Here is a 10,508-nt window from a genome sequence, read left to right as displayed (position 1 = left end):
CATTCGGGGGTTAATAGATGGTACAATTTGGCTGGGTCTTTCTTTAATTTGGAAAGTTTTAAATGATATGTTCGGTGATCTGTGGAGCGATGGGATTGAATTAACAGTGTGTTTCTCCCACCACAATCAGAATTGTATATTTTGATTGGGGTCTTTGACTGGAGCGGTCGGTCATAACAATGTATTATCTATTTATCTTTGATATTAGAGGTTCATTGAAGACAACATTAATTCTTCTCAACAGTCAGGTCAGTGAGAATTGAACAATTTTAACACTTGAGTAGATGGGGGCAGGAACTATAGTCTAGTGTTCATCTGATGGTCCACTTAGTTTTGACACCTCATCTTGTGTAGCTTCTAGAACAAAGCCCCCTGGAGAGTTCAGCTATTTAGAACATAAAAGATAGGAGCAGGAGTAGGCCATTCGGCCCCTTGAGCCTGCTCCGCCATTCAATAAGATCATGGCTGATCTTCTACCTCAACTCCACCTTCCCGCCCTATCCCCATATTCCTTGATTCCCTTAGTGCCCAAAAATCTATCAATCTCAGCCATGAATATATTCAATGACTGAGCAGCCGCAACCCTCTAAGATAGAGAATACCAAAGATTCACAACGCTCTATGACACTATGAGACAATGATCCCTAGTTCTGGACTCTCCAGCCAGGGGAAACAGCCTCTCAGCATCTACCCTGTCAAGCACTGTGCAAATGTTATATGTTTCATTGAGATCACCTCTCATTGTTCTAAAGTTCAGAGCTTATAGGGATATTCTATTCAATCTCTCCCCATAGGCCAGCCCTCATCCCAGGAATCAAGCTAGTGTAACTTTGGTACACCCCTCTAAGGCAAGTATATCCTTCCTTAGGTAAGGAGACCAAAACTATACACGGTTCTCCACTGTGGTCTCCCCAAAGCCCTAAAGAATTGCAGCAAAACTTCCTTACTCTTGTACTCCAACCCCCTTACAATACAGGTGATCACACCATTTGCCTTCCTAATTGCTTGCTGCACCTGCATGTTCACTTCCTCTGATTTGTGTACAATGGCACTCAAACCTCTGCATAGCAGCACTTGCTAGTTTCCCGCCTTTAAAAAATATTCTGCTTTTCTATTCTTCCTACCAAATTCAACAATTTTGGTAATTTAGGATATAATGAATTCATTAGCCAAAAGGCCTTCTTCCTCTGCTGCATCATTCTATGATCTGCAGGCTTGCATATTTTGACATATGTCAGTGATTGAAACCATTACCTATATCTGACTAGCACGAGTCAGGATCTCAAAAATAAAACATCAATTGTCCATCAAAGGATCAATGGTTTGATTAATGCCTAGAATCTCAGTGCTGCATCCCAGCTTATGTAAAGATGAAAGAACCTGCCTGCAAACTGTTGGGAAATCGTCAGCACTGTTAATTGTGTTTAATTATATGGAGGTGGAGGATGTTAATTAGGGTCTTACTTGAGTATATATAAGGAGACACTGATTGAAACTGGGTAAAGGTTTGAGTGAGGAGCTGCATATTTGTAATCTTTTTACTTTGTAAAAATAAATGCAAGACTGAATGAAGATTGGCTCCAGCATCATCCTTCAATACAAGCTTTCTGGATTAGAACATGGTAACAGAGGATGGTTGCCTAAAAGTGAAGGTTGGAAAAAAAGAACAATTTTTTTCATATAGAAAACTAAAATCCTAGTGGCTTTTGTGGAAAATGGCAGAAAGCAAGTGTAAATTGTTAGGGTATGGTTAACCAATGTTCTGAATCTGAACCAATGACCGGTGGAAGAATGAAGTGGATATGTGGACACAGGTTACATCCCTACCAAAGAGGAAACAAGGTATGGCCTTGGCGTCACTTTCTACCAGAGGTATTTTGTGAGCTGGATACTGATGATGGTTTGGATCTTCTGTGAGAATTCTTGGATGAGATTTACAAGAAAGATTAAATGCTTATGAGGCATGGTCAGACTTTGATAGATTTTAGAAAGCAGGTGGTTATTCAATGGATGAGTATATCATGGATTTAGACTGTATAGAAGATTGAGGATATTCAATTTGGAGATCCCTGGTTCAGTGCTAGCATTTATATTACTTGATTGCTAGGATGTCGCATATGGACAAGCTCCTGATTCTAACTGGGGTTCGGTTCTCAGAAAAAGATGCCCTGTTCAATGAGATGTCTGTAAACCGTCATTTCCTGCAGCCTTGATAGAACAAATGGGACATTCTGCGGTGACACAAAGAATGGAAGACCCAATGAATGCCGGATTTCGAAATGGTCCCGATACAGGATGCATGGTGCAGTACAATGGCAAAGTTAAAGTCAAGAGGAATGAGGATGAAAGCACCTTTAGTAGGTCTGACTATTACAGCAGAAGACAGAATTGGAAAAGCAATAATAGGCCAATGAATCCCAGGAATGTCCAAGGAACAGTTAACAGGTGTTTCAGGTATGACTTGAAGTATCATTTTGCGATGAACTGCCCAAAGCAGAGAGGCAGGGTCCTGGAATAACACATGACACAGAGAATTCTGAGGCAGAAGAGGAAGATAATGATGAATATGAACAAATTGTACTTGTCATGAGGAGTTTTAATCCTGTGATGAAAGTGTTAATCATGAATTCATTCAACGGTGCTGTATTGGATAGTGCTTACACATTGACAGTATTGTGGAACTGATTGGTTAAAATGTTATCTGGATTCACTTAGTAGTGAGGATCAATGTAAGGTTAAGGAGTATAAAAGTACTACTTGCTTTAGATTTGGTAATGATAACACATTGAAGTCACTAAAGAGAGTTGTATTTCCATGTAAAATAGCTGAAGTAAGCTATTTTATCAGTACTGGTGGAGTCTCCAGTGAGATATCTTTTACTGTTGGAGAAAGCCTTCTATGAAAAAGGCACAAATGAAACTTGATATGGAGAATGAAGAGGCAATTATTTTTGGAAAGACAGTGGATTTGCTGTTTACCCATTCAGGTCATTATTGTAACCCTTAACAAAATCTAATGTTTCTAGTCAGAGTGTTAGAAAGATATTAATGTCACCAGATGATAAGAATCAGGGAAAAAACAAAGAAAATTGACTTAAAGTTACACAGACAATTTGCTCACCTTTCTGGTCAAAGATTAAAAACCCTGCGAAAGGATGCAGGTGTGATTGAAGCATATACAAGGATAATAGAGATTAGTAACAACTGTGAAATCTGTAAAACGTATTGGAGGATACCATCACATCCTATTGTCAGCCTTCCATTGGCATGTGACTTTATCGAGGTATTTTCCATGGATTTAAAGGTATGGGACAAAGAAATATTTTCATTCTGCATTTTATAGACCCGGCAACCAGATTCAGTTTTTCTACAATAATACATAGCAAGGACAAAAAAGTGATTATAGGTAACATCATGGAGAAATGGATAGGGATCACACTTGGGGCACTAGCTACGTTTCTGTCTGATAATGGAGGGGAATTTTCCAATGATGAGTGAAAACATGAATATTTTGTTCATGAAAGTTGAAAGTTCTTTCAACAATGGGCTCTGTGAAAGGAATCACACGGTGATCGATGAACAGCTGCATAAAATCTTAGCTGACCAACTAAATTGCAAGTTTCCAATTGCCCTGGCATGGGCGGTTCATGCAAAGAGTTCACTTCATATGGTTGGAGGGTATAGTCCCTATCTCTCGGTCTATGGGCGAAATCCCAGATTACCTTCTGTGCTGTGCGACAGTCCTCCCGCTCTAGAAGGTACTACGATTCCATTTTTTTTGTACACATTTGAATGCTTTACATGCAGGGAGGCGGGCTTTTATCAGAGAAAATGCAAGAGCTCTGAGGCAGAATTTAATTCAGTAGATTTGGTGTATTATTAAAGAAAGGGTCATAGGGAATGGAAATGCCCTGGTAAGGTAATCGGTCGTGATGGTAAGACAGGAGTTATCAAACATGGAAATCAAACTGTTAAGGCTCATTCCTTACGATTAATAATTACAAAATCTCAGAATATAAGCAATGATAGAAAGAATTTATTTTTAATTCATTCATGGGATGTGGGCATCACTGGCCAGGCCAGCATTTATTGCCCATCACTAATTGCCCTAACTGAGTGGCTTGCTAGGCCATTTCAGAAGGCATGTAAGAGTCAACCACATTGCTGTGGATCTGGAGTCACACGTAGGCCAGACCAGGTAAGGACAGCAGATTTCCTTCCCTAAAGGACATCAGTGAACCAGATGGGTTTTTACAACAATTGACAGTAGTTTCATGGCCATCATTAGACTAGCTTTAATTCCAGATTTATTAATTAAATTCAAATTCCACCTTCTGCTGTGGTGGGATTTGAACCCATGTCCCCAGAGCAATACCCTGGGTCTCTGGGTTACTAGTCCAGTGACAATACCACTACGCCACCGCCTCCCCATATGAGGCACCTTGTACCTCAAATGCTCGTGTGTTTTGTGATGAAGGTCCTGAGGAACAGAATACAATAGATCAAGGATTTGATAGTAATGTGAGCGATCACAACACGCAGGAAAGTACAATCACATCCAAAGATCAATTGCCCCGAGTAGGTACTCAGGTGATGTAAATTCCAGAGGGTCTATTGAATGGAGGAATGTGACAATTGTGGGATGTGCAGGAAAATCTTCTGGCAAATTTAAATATTTATTGAATGTTCAAGATGATGGCCAAGAAGAGGGGGGTCCATGAATTGGCAGAATGGAGTGAAAGAGTGGAGAGTAAAAAAGCACAGTGCAGGTTCTAATAGTGGGTCTGAAAGTGACTCTTGCGTCACGAAGCAATCACGTACTGGCGAAACAGCCTCTGATAGTACGAGAGGGAGCTCTTACAGTAGTGGTCCTGAAAGATATCAAAGTGCTAGTCGAGGCATAGTTTGAACAGATTGCACAATGAAATGAAAGATGAAGAACAGTCTTGCAATAGAACTAGAAGCAGAAGTCCTCATGACCATGAAGTCTTAGAGGATAAACTAATGAGAAGCAAAACAAACAGAGTTAGCAAGTTGGAGCGAGTTTGTTGTTTATTCTGTGGTACCAGATAGGGGACAGCCAACCTTGTCACATAGATGGATTTGTACTGTAAAAGTCCTTCCCGATGGGACTTAAAAGGTTAATGCAAGGCTATTTGTGAGTGGTTTTGAAGAGCGACTGGGTGATACAGATGCTAGAGTGGAATCTCCCACAGCCAGAAAAATAATCTTGAAAATCTTTTTAGCTCTTTTAGTCACATATTCATGGGAGAGTAGATTAATCAACATAAAAGCTGTATTCCTACAGTGTGGTATTTTTCAGAGAAAGTGTTTCTGAAACCGCCTAAAGAGGCAGAAGATGCAGAAGAAAAACTATGGAAACTAAACAAATGCGTCTATGGCCTTAATGATGCTTCCAGGGTGTGGTATTTCTCGGTGAGATCTGTTTTGCTCAAAATTGATTGTGTTCAACTAAAAGTTTTACTGGTACCATAAAGGGAAACTTTCAGGCGTCTTCATGATGCAAGTTGGTGATTTCTTATGGGGTGGTACTGCAGAATTTGAGAAATGGGTTAAGATTAAGCTTGGAGTGGAATTTAAGATTGGGAGTCAGCCTTGTGGGGCTTTTAAATATATTGGTTTAGATATTAAGCAGCGTAGGTCTGGAATAACTTTAAATCAACAATCCTATTTAGAGTGTGTTACGTCCGTCCCGCTTAATCATGCTTGGTCATCACAGAAAGATGACGATATATCTAAAGGGACGGAGCAATTGCGAAGCTTGATTGGTCAATTAAACGGTGCACTCAGACCAGACCTGATACTGGTTTTGATGTGTTGGAGTTAAGTCCTACAATGAAACACCCAAAAGTTGAGAATATTTTAAAGGCAAATAAAACATTTGAAAAATTGAAACTGAAGAAATGCATACTTAACTTCCCATATAAAAGCAAAATACTGCGGATGCTGGAAATCTGAAACAAAAACAAGAAATGCTGGATTCACTCAGCACTTAACTTCCCATCCTTAGGTGACCCAAAGAATATTGTCACACTCACGAGAAATGCAGTGATGAAAATGCAAAATTATATTGAAGAGTTATAAAAAATTAGAACAGTTTTAAAAAAGGGTAATTTTTTTGCCTAAAACCAGATGGAGAACACAGTCACATGACAAATGCCATCACCTGCACTAAAATACACATCCATGTCTGCTAAGAACTAAAACTCATTAATCCGTCTGCATTGAAATGAGACAGCTCATCACGCATGGATGTGAGCTATCCACAAAATGAGCTGAAAGAAAAACAATCACAAACTCTCCTTCTCCAGCGATACTTACCACAATAGAGTGTGAACAGCCTTTGTCTTATCAAAAAGGGCTACCCTCAGAAGCTATTGTGCAGCCCATTATGAACCAAAAGCCTAAATTAACATGGATGAACTTCATTCCAAGTTCAGAACATCAAGATCTTCAGTCTGGGATCTCCAGCCACAGAGAGAACATCGAAAGCCATCTTTAAATCCAGCACAAGGCTGAGAGAAAGAGAGAGGGAGAGATCCATTCCAGCTAAGAGAGTTGAACCCTGCTGAGATGAGTTGACAATCAACTGAAGCAGAGAGGTACTCCACCTAAGATACTAGCGCCATCTTCTAACTGAGGTGTTGACTGCCAGGAGACTTCAGGAGCCTAACAAGGGCAAGATGAGCAGCAAACAGGTCTACAACTTTAAAACTTACCTTCTAAGAGGATTCCACATGTTTTTCCTGAAAACGCAGACTTTTACACCTTGAACTCTTAACGCCTCTTATTCTTTACCTTCTATCTATCTTTCCTTAAGTGTGTATGAGAGAGTGAATGCATGCATGCATGGGTGGTGTTGTGAACATTTCAGGTGATTATTGTTTAATAAATGCTTAATCTTTTTTAAACTCCAGAGAAAACCTGTCACTATATGTTTATTTGACCAACAAAACACCGAGGTTGAAACAATAAGTTAAGCAAACCACTACCTGTGGTCAGTTGGGAGGTGATCAGTGGAAACCAGCCACGCCATTTCCCACCCATCTATAACAATATGAAACTCTAAAATAAAAGTAAAATACTGCAGATGCTGGAAATCTGAAATAAAAACAAGAAATGTTGAAATATTCAGCAGGTCTGGCAGCATCTGTGGAGAGAGAAGCAGAGTTAACGTTTCAGGTCAGTGACCCTTCTTCAGAACTGAACAATATGAAACTCATCATTTTTAGCGATGTTTCACATGCTAATCTTGCTGATGGGTATTCGAGTGCAGCCGATTTCATAATATTTTTGATGGGTGAAAATGGGAAATATTGTCCTATTGCTTGGGAAGCTAAGAAAATAAAAAGGTTTGTTAAAAGTACTTTAGCTGCAGAAATGTTGGCTCTTCTGGAGATAGTGGATATGGGGTTCTATTGTCAAATATTTTTAGATTTTTATTTAGAGATACAGCACTGAAACAGGCCCTTCGGCCCACCGAGTCTGTGCCGCCCATTAACCACCCATTTATACTAATCCTACACTAATCCCATATTCCTACCACATCCTCACCTGTTCCTATATTCCCCTACCACCTACCTATACTAGGGGTAATTTATAATGGCCAATTTACCTATCAACCTGCAAGTCTTTTGGCTGTGGGAGGAAACCGGAGCACCCGGAGGAAACCCACATAGACACAGGGAGAACTTGCAAACTCCACACAGGCAGTACCCAGAACTGAACCCGGGTCGCTAGAGCTGTGAGCCTGCGGTGCTAACCACTGCGCCACTGTGCCACCCCTGTACAAGGGGTATACTGAAGATAAGATACCCATTGAATGTTATGTGGATAATCGTTCCTTGTGGGATAATGTACACTCTACAAAAAGTGTAAGCGAAAAAAGGTTGTGGATTGACCTTGCTGGCTTAAAACAAATGCTGTAGAAAAAGGATATCGCCAAAATTAAATGGGTACATGCAAATCATCTATCTGATTGTCTTACAAAAAGAAATGCTGTACAAAGAAATTGTTCGGGGTCCTAGGGGAGGGGCGTCTCACAGTGTAATGCTTTGTACAGAAAACAGACTTTATTTTGATTTATTTTGAAATGCTTGTTTTATTTAAAGAAAAGAAGTGAATCTGCTAATTGTATTTAATAATATGCAGGTGGAGGGTATTAATTAGGGTCCTACTTGATTATATATAAGGAGACACTTACTGAAATTGGGTGAAGGTTTGAGTGGAGAGCTGCATGTTTGTAATCTTTTTTACTTTGTAAAAGTAAGTGCAAGACTGAGCAAAGATTGGCTCCAGCATCATCCTTCAATAACAAGCTTTCTGGAGTATAACAGACACTTACTGTAGAAACACATTTAATGTTCAATAATTTCTTAAAAAAAAAACCTTACCCTTTATATCTATGCTCATATGGAAAAACATAATACAGGTTAGGAGGATTTTTTTATTGAATGCATTTGTTAGTACGTGAATGTCCAACCACAAACAATGGTGGAAGCAGGATCCATGATGATTTTGGAAAGTGGAAAATGGCTTGGAAAAAGAAAGTTTCAAAAGTTATGGGGAAAGGGCAAGGGAATAAGACTAAGTAGATAGGCCTTTGAGTCCTGGCACAGGCATGATGGGTTGAATGGCCTTTTGTGCTGTAAAATTCTATGGCTCAATAAAAAGTCTCTCATAATCCAACTAATTAATCCATAAGACTATATTATTGCTCCATGGAACCTAGAACATGAGGATGCAATTCAGACTTTTGAGCCTGTTCCACCATTCAATTAGATCATGGCAACCCTGTACCTCAACTTCTGCTTTTTCTCCATATTCCTTGATGTACTTACCCAACAAAAAATCTGTTGATCTGTGTTGAAAACAACAAAACAGTAGTTTTATGGTCACCATTAGAGATCCTAGCTTTTTCACAGAATCATAGAAAGTTTATGGCACAGAAAGAGGCCACTTGGCCCATCGTGTCTGTGCTGGCTGAAAAACGAGCCATCCGGCCTAATCCCACCTTCCAGCATTTTTTCCGTAGTCCTGCATGTTACGGCACTTGAGGTGCATATCCAGACACCTTTTAAATGAGTTGAGGGTTACTGCCTCTACTAGCCTCTTGGACAGTGAGTTCCAGATACCCACCACCCTCTGGGTGAAAAATTTTGTCCTCATCTCCCCTCTAATCTTTCTATCAATCACTTTAAATCTATGCCCCTTAGTCACTGACCTCTCTGCTAAGGTAAATAGGCCCTTCACCTCCACTCTATCCAGGCCCCTCACAATTTCGTATATTTCAATCAAATCTCCCCTCAGCCTTCTCTGTTCCAAGGAGAACAACCCCAGCCTATTTAATCTTTCCTCATAGCTGCATTTTCCAGTCCCAACAACATCCTCATAAATCTCCTCTGTACCCTCTCTAGTGCAATTGCATCCTTTCTGTAATGAGGTGGCCAGAACTGCACACAGTACTCAGGTTGTGGCCTAACCAATGAGTTATACCGTTCCATGATAACCTCCCTGCTCTTATGCTTTATACTCGGCTAATAAAGGAAAGGATTCCATATGCCTTCTTAATCCCCTTATCGACCTGTCCTGCTACCTTCAGGGATCTGTGTACATTCACTCCAAGGTTCTCACTTCCTCTACACTTCTCAGTATTTTCCCATTAATCGTGTATTCCTTTGCCTTGTTGACCTCCCCAAATGCATCACCTCACACTTCTATGGGTTAAATTCCATTTGCCACTTTTCTGCCTACCTGACCAGTCATCGATATCTTCCTGCAGCCTACAGCTATCCTCCTCACTATCAACCACACGGCCAGTTTTGTGTTACCTGCAAACTTCTTGATCATTCCTCCTACATTTAGTGAAAATCTTTAATATATTCCACATAAAGCAGGGGACCCAGTACTGAGCCCTGCGGAATGCCACTGGAAACAGCCCTCCAGTCGCAAAAACACCCGTCAACAATTGCCCTTTGTTTCCTGCCACTGAGCCAATTTTGTATCCAGCTTGCTAAATATCCCTTGATCCCATGGGCTTTTTTTTCCTAACTAGTCTGCCATGTGGGACCTTGTCAAAAGCCTTGCTAAAATCCATGTAGACCACATCAACTGCACTAGGCTCATCAATCCACCTTACTATTTCTTCAAAAAATTCAATCAATTTAGTCAGACAAGATCGTCCCTTAACAAATCCATGCTGACTATCCTTAATTAATCTCTGCCCTTCTAAGTGATAGTTTATCCTGTCTCTCAGAATTGATTCCAATTATTTGCCCACTATTGAGGTTAGACTGACTGGTCTGTAATTATTCGGTCTATCCCTCACTCCCTTTCTAAACAATGGTGCAATGTTAGCAGTTCTCCAATCCCTCGGCACCACACATGTATCCAGTGAGGACTGGAAAATGATGGTTAAACCTTCTGTTATTTCCTCTCTGGCTTCTTTTAACAGCCTAGAGTATATTTCATCTGGCCCTGGTGACTTAT

Source organism: Heterodontus francisci, chromosome 16, assembly GCF_036365525.1.
Source record: "Heterodontus francisci isolate sHetFra1 chromosome 16, sHetFra1.hap1, whole genome shotgun sequence".
Lineage (NCBI taxonomy): Eukaryota > Metazoa > Chordata > Chondrichthyes > Heterodontiformes > Heterodontidae > Heterodontus > Heterodontus francisci.
The sequence above is the reverse complement of the archived record's forward strand: the minus strand, read 5'-3'. Positions refer to the sequence as shown.